The sequence below is a fragment of the Podarcis bocagei genome (genome assembly GCF_964188305.1).
Source record: "Podarcis bocagei genome assembly, chromosome: 10".
In the NCBI taxonomy this organism is placed as follows: Eukaryota; Metazoa; Chordata; class Lepidosauria; order Squamata; family Lacertidae; genus Podarcis; species Podarcis bocagei.
Genome location: NC_138135.1, coordinates 12,066,367 through 12,077,050, shown reverse-complemented (window position 1 = coordinate 12,077,050; position 10,684 = coordinate 12,066,367). Strand labels below are relative to the sequence as shown.

At 44.4% G+C, this 10,684-nt stretch overlaps 1 pseudogene across 1 annotated transcript; it reads right to left on the bottom strand.

Annotated features, from left to right (window-relative positions):
• Nucleotides 1–7,783: 7,783 nt before the first annotated feature.
• On the bottom strand, nt 7,784–8,441 carry LOC308596058 (large ribosomal subunit protein eL18 pseudogene; annotated as a pseudogene). The gene has a single exon. The product of its transcript is annotated as a large ribosomal subunit protein eL18 pseudogene (transcript).
• Between the last annotated feature and the right edge of the window lie 2,243 nt (nt 8,442–10,684).

Genomic DNA, 10,684 nt, shown 5'->3' with positions numbered 1-10,684 from the left:
TCCCAGATTCAGTTAAGAGTACCCAATTCAGCAAGTTATATTGCATGCATTACTTCCTGCAGCAAAGAGACAGACATTTTATTTATTATTTGAGTTATTATTTGGATTCGAAAGTCAGTTTTCCCCCAGAATGGAAAAAATGCACGATTTCCCCCAGTTATGTTAATATAATCCAGAAAAAGAGTGCCAGACCACAGCGGGGGAGGGGGAAACGGAATCCACTAACTTTGCTTTCCCTTTTGACAGTTTCATTGCAAAGGTCAGTTTTTCTACCATGGCCACATTCCAGATATGAAGCCTTGCTTCCAGGATCATAGTTTCGGCTAATTTCTAGGCTTTAGCTATCTCTAGCCTAGCTACCATTAATAAAAAGGATATAAGAGGCTGATACAGTGCATCACTTCTCCCTTCCCATACGTTGTATGACCAGGCAGAGGGCCTTCCCGCCCTGTGGAACGCCCTCCCATCAGACGTCAAGGAAAGAAACAACTGTCTGACTTTTAGAAGACACCTGAAGGCAACCCTGTATCAGGAAAATTTTAATGTCTAATGTTTTACAATTTTTGATGTGCTGTAAGCTGCCCAGAGTGGCTGGGGAAACTCAGGCAAATGGGTGGGGTATGATGATGAGGATGAGGATGATGACGACTCAGTTATTTCCCCTTTATCTTCCTCTCTATCAATATTTTGATTTGCAAGCTCTTTGGGGCAGGAAGTTCTTAAAAAGAAAAGTTGTTCTGCAAAGCATCATCCATGCTATATGTGTGGCAATCAGTGGGAACTGCAACTATTATGATGGTGATAACGGTGGTCATATAGAGGCTGTAAATAACACTGATTTGAACACACAGGACATTGGTGGTTAGCATGAAACAGAAGATGGAGGGCTTGTTCACATGCTACCCTTTAACCAGGCACAGGTGATCTCCCCTTTTGTTAGGGGAGGGCAGAACTTCAGTTAACTATGTATTTTTATTGATTTGGGAGGGGAGCTGCCCACCTGGCTACGCCTATGTGTGCAAGTGTTTGCGTGGAATAGCGTACATTTGCTGATTTGTAGAGCTCAGTCACTGTGTACTCTGGTAGACAGACAGCTCACCCCTCAATGATATGACCTGCCAATAGTTGTAGGAGTGAGCAGCCCAAGTGTTTGTGTACACAGGTTGTGTGCTCATCGAATGCAACATGCAAATACCCTACAGTCAAAGTCCTATAGCTGCTGTATATAAGTGCTTAACGTATCATGATTGAAGAAGATTGCAAAGCAAAGGTTCATTTTTCTGGAATCTCACTGGCCCTTTCATTTGACCATGGCAGCATGAAGGAGGTTAAGGCTTACTCTTACTAGGGAGTAAATGCCACCGAAACCAATATGACTTACTTATGAGTAAAATCTTTAAGGGTTGCGATGCATGGCTTACCCAGATGTAAACCCTATGAACCAGAGGGATGTATAGGATTACATTGCACATCTCTGATACACTATTGCATGGAGGGGGGGGGGACTCCTAGTCTGATGGTCCGGCGCTGTAGTATAAACCCCTTAGCCTCTTGGGCTTGCCGATTGGAAGGTCGGCGGTTCGAATCCCTGCAACAGAGTGAGCTCCCATTGCTCTGTCCCAGCTCCTGCCAACCTAACAGTTTGAAAGCATGCCAGTGCAAGTAGATAAGTAGGTACCACTGCAGCTGGAAGGTAAACAGCATTTCTGTGCGCTCTGGTTTCCGTCATGGTGTCCCGTTGCGCCAGAAGCGGTTTAGTCATGCTGGCCACATGACCTGGAAAGCTGTCTGTGGACAAACGCCGGCTCCTTTGGCCTGAAGTGAGATAAGCGCCGCAACCCTATAGTCACCTTTGACTGGACATAACTGCCCAGGGGTCCTTTACTTTTACCTTTATTTTAACATCCATGCCAACACGACCTTACAAGGGGCCCCTCGGGACTTTGTGGAAAGCATGGCCTCCATGGGGTTGTCCCCAAATAAGTTTGGCCCAACTCCTAGCCATAGAAATGCCTTAGATCTGATGTTCACCTCTCAGGAAGTGGGTGAGCTGACACTAAGTTCCACTACAACAAAAAAAGTGGCATGGTCAGATCACTTCTTGGTGCAGCTAGACTTCTCTGTGAGCCTTCCCCTCTTCAGAGAGGTAGGACTGATTCAAATGATCCATCCCTACCACTTAATGGACCCAAATGGCTTCCAGAGAGTGGTAGGGGATGCCTTATCCCATGTTGATGGCCTTTCAGCTGATTCCCTGGTGGCCTGCAGGAATGCAGAGTTAACACCAAGAAGAACTGTTTGACAGTGGAATGGTCTCCTTCAGGAGGTTGTGGGCTCTCCTTCCTTGGAGGTTTTGAAGCTGAGGTTGGATGACCATCTGTCATGGATACTTTAGCTGAGATTCCTGCATCCTGCATGGCCCTCAGGGTCCCTTCCAACTCTATGAGGCTATTGGTCCATCTATCTCAGACTTCCTCAAACTTGGCCCTCCAGATGTTTTTGGCCTACAACTCCCATGATCCCTAGCTAGCAGGACCAGTGGTCAGGGATGATGGGAATTGTAGTCTCAAAACATCTGCAGGGCTGAGTTTGAGGAAGCCTGATCTAGCTCAATACTGCCTACACTGGATGGCAGTTGCTCTCCAGGGCTGCAGGCGGGATTCTCTCCCAGCCATACCTGGAGATGTCGCAACTGAGTAGTAGAGTGGCTGCCTTGAAAGCCTAATGTCCCAATGGCATCTTCAGATAGGATGTTTAGTAACAATGATAATTTATTATTTGTACCTCGCCCATCTGGCTGGGTGGCTTCCAACAAAGATTAAAAATACATTAAAATGTCACACATTAAAAACTTCCCTGAACAGGGCTACCTTCAGATGTCTTCTAAATGTCAGGTAATTGTTTATCTGTTTGACATCTGGTGGGAGGGCATTCCACAGGGCAGGTGCCACTACAAAGAAGGCCCTCTGCCTGGTTCCTTGTAGCTTTGCTTCTCACAGTGAGGGAACCGCCAGAAGGCCCTCAACAAACACTGGACCTCAGTGTCTGAGGAGAATGATGGGGGTGGAGATGCTCCTTCAGGTATACAGAAGGGGTTTGTTAGACAAGACAAACTGGTTTAATTTGCATAGGGAAGGGGAGACGTCTTAGGAAGGGGCTAGAGGCATGTTATAGGCAGCTTCAAACAGATAGCCATTCCGGGTGGAACTGGATTGCTTAGAAACAGAGGAAAGTTATAAGTGAAGTTCTTAAGAAGTTTTGACTGGGATGAAGAGCTGTGCTTTTACTATCAGAACAGCTAGGCTTCGTCCCTCAAAGAGGGTTGGTTAGTAAAATTCCAGTTTTCTTTCCATCATTCCTCATCTTTATTTCCAGTTCAAGAAATACATGGTTACAGGATGCCTCCTCCCAACAATAAGCAATATTCTGTGAACCGCCTTGAGACCCCTGGGTATAGGGTGGTATATACATTAAAATAAAATAATAATAATAATAATAATAATAATAATAATAATAATAATAATAATAATAATAATAATAATATAATACAGTGGTACCTCGGGTTAAGGACTTAATTCGTTCTGGAGGTTCGTTCTTAACCTGAAACTGTTCTTAACCTGAAGCACCACTCCCTTGGCCAGTAAAGCGAGATGAGCGCCGCAACCCCAGAGTCGGCCAGAACTAGACCTAATGGTCAGGGGTCCCTTTACCATAATGGCTGGTATCATCTTCTATTTCCTTTTTAAAAATCATCTACCCCCCCATCTGAGACGCACAAAACGCATATTTCTCTTTATTGCATTTATTCATCACTTTCTCAAAAAAAATAAATCTCAACATCCACAAACAAAAAATGTATTTCTATTTATTGCTTTTATTCATCGCTTTTTCATTTATTAAATTCATTCATTCAATGCAATTCATTTATTGCATTTATTCATCACTTTTTACCAATATATATAAAACTCTAAGCATCTTACAAATATATATATATAGTGTCAGCAGCTTGTTGAACATTGAAAGCCAAATACCCAGAACAAACGCAACAGAAGAAAAAAATTCTGGCATATCATGATGCAGTAATAATATTTCTACATATATCAAGAGCAACAGACAGGAGGACGGATCCCATATATCACATCACAGAGGACACAGATAGATGCAGCCGCCTACAAATATGCCTCCGACCCATGTGTGTGTATAATATATACATATATTCTGTATCCCACTAAGGGAGCCTTTCCGGAGAAATTTCTCAAATACAGCAGTGTAATTTCTCCGCTGATTTTGATTGACATGCTGTCCCTGGGATCATGTGTTAATCCCTTCCTCACTCAAGCCTTTTCATAACTCATTTCTCTCTGCTAGATGGAAACTCTGATGGTTACCGAGGCAACCATGATAGCGCTAAGCCATTTCCCTCTCTGCAAGGAGACCATTATTCCGCCTGCATAGACCATTTGCAACAAAGGTCGCAGCAAAGTCATCCCCAGCACAGCACACGTTTATTAAACTTTTATTCTTTGTTTCCCTCTGTCCGTCCCTCCTCTGCCCACCCCACCCCAACCTCTGCTTGCAACTCTCTTTTCTTAACTGAGATGCTAGTTTGGCACTTGCATATATATATATATATATCTATGAATGAGAAGGGAGGGGGCCCGCACTCAGCAACGCAGGCCGCAATAACGGAGGCAGATAATATTGTTCCTGAATTGCATACACATACAAAATAATAATAAAAATAAGGCCAAATCGAGAACCTGGAGCCTGGGCAGAGCATGTTTACACAGGCAGGCTTCACATCAGTGATTTTGGTTTGCCTTTTGTCCCTTCGGTTCGGTGAGGAAGTTTACAAAAAAAACCCAAAATAAATAAAAACAAGGAAATTAAAATGTTCAAGAAATCGATGTAGGGCATGAAAGGGAGCCAGACTTTTGAATGGCACGAACCATGTTGCTTGAAGGGAAGGATTAATATATTAGCTTTCCCATCCAAAAAAACCGATATCCGCCTTAATATCTGATTATAATGGGTGTTATCCGGCAACTCCTGCAGCCAAGCTGGTGCAAATATGTTGCAATGCTTTCCTTTGGACCATGTCAATGAGGCCAAGAGAAGTGTATTGTCATCTGGGCAGCCCAGGTCCTCCATGCACGCTGCCCAGGCTTGTGCTGCCTGGAGAGGTCACTTCCGGCTGCTAATGCAACGGTTTGACTTCACTCCTGGAGGCTTACTCCATTGTCTCTCAAGATAGACAGATGCCAACAACAAGATGCCAGAAAAGATGGAGTCCATTTAAGGCATAAGAGTCACCACCTAATGGGGTGGGTGCGGCTCTGTAAATGAAATGATGATGATGATAATGATTTGTTATTCATACCCCGCCCCATCTGGCTGGGTTTCCCCAGCCCAGTGGCGTAGCGTGGTGGGTGCAGGGGGGCCCGGCCGCACCGGGCACAACATCTCGGGGTTAGGGTTAGGGGGCGCAAATCCATGGGTTAGGGGGCGCAAATTACTTGCCTTGCCCCGGGTGCTGACAACCCACGCTACGCCACTGCCCCAGCCACTCTGGGTGGCTCCCAACAGAATATTAAAAACACGATAAAACATCAAACATTAAAAACTTCCCTAAACAGGGCTGCCTTCAGATGTCTTCTAAAAGTCAGATACAGTCATACCTTGGTTTTCGAACCGCTTAGTTCTCAAATGTTTTGGCTCCCAAACTATTTTTGGAAGCTGAACATCCGACAGGGCTTTCACAGCTTCTGATTGGTTACAGGAGCTTCTTGCAGCCAACCCAAAGCCGCGCTTTGGTTTCCGAAAGTTTTGGAAGTCTAATGGATTCCATTCTACTTCCAAAGTATGACTGTGGTTGTTTATTTCTTGGACATCTGATGGGAGGGCGTTCCACAGGGTGGGCACCACTACCGAGAAGGCCCTCTGGCTTCTTAGACTCTCACTTCCAACCCCATGACCATGGGCCATGTTGACTGGGGCTGATGGGAGTTGGAGTGCAACAAGAGGGTCTCCATCCCAGTCCCAACCAATGCTTTGAGACCATGGCCCAGAATTCCACGATGATGGGGTCACCCATTCTCCCTGAGGTTTAGAACTGGAGACTCAGGGGGTGGGGCTTGGGAGTTAGTAGGTGGGACTTGTCAGGTCAAGGGGCGGAGTCCAGCTGGATCAGAGCAGAGGGTTTATGACTGCAGTCTGGCTGCTCCTGTTGCCCCATAAAGCCTGATGACCATAAATGTAAAGTAAAGGGACCCCTGATCATTAGGTCCAGTCATGGCCGACTCTGGGGCTTTGGTGCTCATCTCGCTTTATTGGCTGAGGGAGCCGGCGTACAGCTTCTGGGTCATGTGGCCAGCATGACTAAACCGCTTCTGACGAACCAGAGCAGCACACGGAAATGCTGTTTGCCTTCCCGCCAGAGCGGTACCTATTTATCTACTTGCACTTTGACGTGCTTTCGAACTGCTAGGTTGGCAGGAGCAGGGACTGAGCAACGGGAGCTCACCCCGTCACAGGGATTTGAACCACCAACCTTCTAATTGGCAAGTCCTAGGCTATGTGGTTTAACCCACAGTGCCACCCTGCGTCCCTTTTGATGACCATAGGGTGGAACTAATAGCAATTCCTCTCAGACTGAGCAGAAAATAGCCCACTCTCTTGGTGCTGGCTCCTCCGCCTAGAGTTTTGCTCCTTCCATTGGACGCCCTGAGACAAATAAGTCTGAAATTCTGATAGTCTTTAAGCACCCAGTGTCTTGTATAAATCAGACCCATTTTCTCCCATGTGACTGAATGGCTGAAAGAGGTGGACTTTGGCCATATGGCGCCTTGAGCAAGGACAAAGTTTGGCACCCCCCTAAATATTTCTTATTTTCAAAACAATTCTTATTTTGCAGGGACATCCACGGATTTACAGAACCCACCCCGCTTTCTGATTTGATCCCAGAATTTCCCGCTTTTCCTTAGGATGTCCATATTTTCATCGGAGAAATGTTGGTGGGTATGGAATGGCTGTAATCACATTTCCACTCGGTCACCTTTTCCTGGTGTCGCACCGAATGCTTTTTTTCTGCCTGGCATTTATTTTGGACCTATTATTGTTACCTTGATGATCACAAGGAAAGGAAAAGCACTGTGATCATGCGTGGCTGTTTCCCTGTTGCATTCGAAGCTCTACAGTCCGATGGCCAATCAGGGCTCTAGAGTATTATTTATTGCATTCGGCGTTTGCCATCAGTCATGGGGGCGGGGGAGGGGAACTTAACAAAGACACGGCGGGGTTTATCTATAAGCAGCTAAACAAACACGTCTTGCTCCTCCGTTATCTACTTGTTAACAAAATGCTATTGGGCGGCTCGAAACATCAGCATTTACTGCGCGAGGGCCCTTTATCCAGGATGATGTATAGAGAGGCCCATCAATTAGTGCAGAGGATTTGTTGATATATCTGCCATATATTCCCTTCTCTTCCCCAAAGCTCCCCTGATTTCTATTTATTTATTTATTTATTTATTTATTTATTTATTTATTTATTTATAATAAAAAAATTCCTTCCAGTAGCACCTTAAAGACCAACTAAGTTAGTTCTTGGTATGAGCTTTCGTGTGCATGCACACTTCTTCAGATACACTGTGCATGCACACAAAAGCTCATACCAAGAACTAACTTAGTTGGTCTTTAAGGTGCTACTGGAAGGAATTTTTTTTATTTTGACTATGGCAGACCAACACGGCTACCTACCTGTAACTGGAACCATGGAAGGCACCTTATTTATTTATATTCAGAATAGCAAATTTAATCCAGCGCACCACAGCTTTCAAATATTTGAAGACCCAATCTAGTTTTTGTAGCCTCGACTGGCACGGCGACCTTGAGCCCGCTCAAACTTGTGGCCCTTGGATCTGATGTATGGCTTAGTGTGGCTGTGTGGGGTTCCAGGGGCCTTGCCTGTAAACTTCGCGAGCCTTCCTGGGTCCAGAAAGCAGCACAGTTCCTTGGCCCTTGGGGGCAGCCATGGCCAACTGGTCAAAAGTCATGATCTGGCCACCAGCTTTCAGGATGCGGGTACGGGCTCCTCGGATCACTCTCAGGGCACAAACCTTCAGTTTGGGGATTTCCTGGATGCGAACATCATCGGTCACTGTACCCACCACGACAGCAGTTTTGTTCTCCCGGCCTGGGAGCTTCATCTTACGGATCATGCGGGAAACGGACAGCGGAGGCCTGTTGGTGTGACTCATAAAGAGCCGTTTCAGAATCACCTTGTTGAATTTTGCATTGGTTCGTCGAGCAAGAAATCTGTAGAGCTTGACCAGGAGGCGAAGGTAGATATCCTGACTCTTAGGCTCTTTGCGTCGAACCTTCCGGTCCTTGTTGTGGCGTATGTCGACTCCCATGGCAGCGTCAGCGGCGCCCGAAAAAAAGGGCTGATTTCTTTATTTTTAATTTTTGAAAACAATGTTGTGGTCCGTCTCGTGTACTGGGTAGCTGTTGAACATGCATGCCATGGAAGGGATGATCAATTAAACCATAGGAGCATGATTAAATCTTAGGAAGGTGCCTTGTACCAGGACAGATTCTTGGTCCTTTGATGCCAGAGTTGGGCCACATGTTCCCAGTTCATCACACACCTGTGTGCATTGTGCCAGCACAGTTACTTTGATCAGAGTACAGTGGTACCTCGGGTTAAGAACTTAATTTGTTCTGGAGGTCCGTTCTTAACCTGAAGCACCACTTTAGCTAATGGGGCCTCCTGCTGCTGCTGCTGCGCAATTTCTATTCTCATCCTGAAGCAAAGTTCTTAACCTGAGGTACTATTTCTGGGTTAGCGGAGTCTGTAACCTGAAGCGTCTGTAACCTGAAGCATCTGTAACCCGAGGTACCACTGTATGTTATTGAGAATCTCAAAGTGGACAAGTTCCCCTGCGACTACAGAGGCAAGAATGTTACTTGCCCCAAAATGGAAAGAAGCAGAAGTCTCAGCAAAGGAAGAATGGATACAGAAACTTGTGGAATATGCAGAAATGGTGAAACTTACCAGAAAAAAAAGAAATCAAGATAATGGAAATGGTTTATTGAATATTTACAGATAAATTGTAAACAGATAAAAACACTGGCAGGATTATTGTAATAACCTGCAGTTACATAAGAGCATACATTTAAAGAAGATAAATAAATGAGTAAGTTAAGTGACTTTGGGTATGCAGAAGATATTAAAAATAAATTTAAGGAACAGCAGAAAGAGGGGGAAGGCAGTCAAGTTTTAAAATGTCAAAATGATTGTAAAATCAGTGAAATGTATGGATCTGAAAAGTTTTCTGTGTGTGTGTGTGTATCGGACAGTCTCCTGTTTATGGGACTAGTGAAATAAAAAGGGGGTGGTGGAGAGAATGAGCGACAAAACTCAGGTTACATACCTCAGGTTACAGACACTTCAGGTTACAGACTCCGCTAACCCAGAAATAGTACCTTGGGTTAAGAACTTTGCTTCAGGATGAGAACAGAAATTGCATGGTGGCGGCAGTGGGAGGCCCCATTAGCTAAAGTGGTGCTTCAGGTTAAAAACAGTTTCAGGTTAAGAACAGACCTCCAGAACGAATTAAGTACTTAACCTGAGGTACCACTGTATTTTCTTACATTTTTACTTCCCTGCCTTACGTCTGTGTTGTACCTGTTGTATTCCTTTTATCTGTGTCCATAACAACTGTTTATTTTCTATTTTCTATTTCAACTTATATTTCAATCATTCATTTATTCCCCTTCCCTTGCCTATTATTCAAATCCTGCTCTCGATTTCATTTGCCTATAGTTTATTCTCAAGTAGTCTGAAAAGAACCTCCCCTCTTTGACAAAGTTCTCGTCTTCTTGATCTCTTCTTTTTGCTTTCAACTTTGCCATCTCTGCATAGTCCATTAACCGCATAGTCCATTCTTCTTTCATTGAGACTTCTTCTTCCTTCCACTTCTGCACATACAGGATTCTGATTGTAGCAGGATACATAAACAACTTAACCACCTCTTTTAGGATCTCTGCCCAAAAACTTGTATCGTTAAGTTGGCTTTTGAAATGTGACATTTCCCCCCCCCCCAACAACCAGTTTTTCTTTAATATGCCATGGATATGTTTAACTCTCTGCTTTTACACTTAATCCCAGCTTGTTATATTTCCTGCCAAAGTGTGGGTTTATAAAAATGTAAATAAATAGAGAGGTTCGGTGTTAATCATATACTCAGAGTAGACCCACCAAAATCAATGGACTGGAGTAACGTAAAGCTATTATTTTTCCATAGGCCTGCCCTGACTATAACTTAATTGGATAACACCCCTTGGCTTTGAAGCAGCTAACATTGATTAAGATCGCAGCTCATTTTTAGAAACTCACCCATATCAACTTTCAAGTCAGCAATAATTAAAAGAGAAACCAGGAAGCCAGCTAAGTTGGGGAGAGGATGACTAAAATTGGAAAACCTCACTGCTAAGAAAGCAGTTTCAAAGGGACAATGATCATGCATCTTATGACATCTCTTGCAGTCAAACTTAGCTCTGAACTCTTGCGATGAAACCTTTCAAGTACCCAGGACCATTTAGGGTTTGAAAGGTCAAAACCAGAACTACCCAGTAATGACATACCCTCCACCATTTCTCTGATGAAATAGGGATGTCCTATT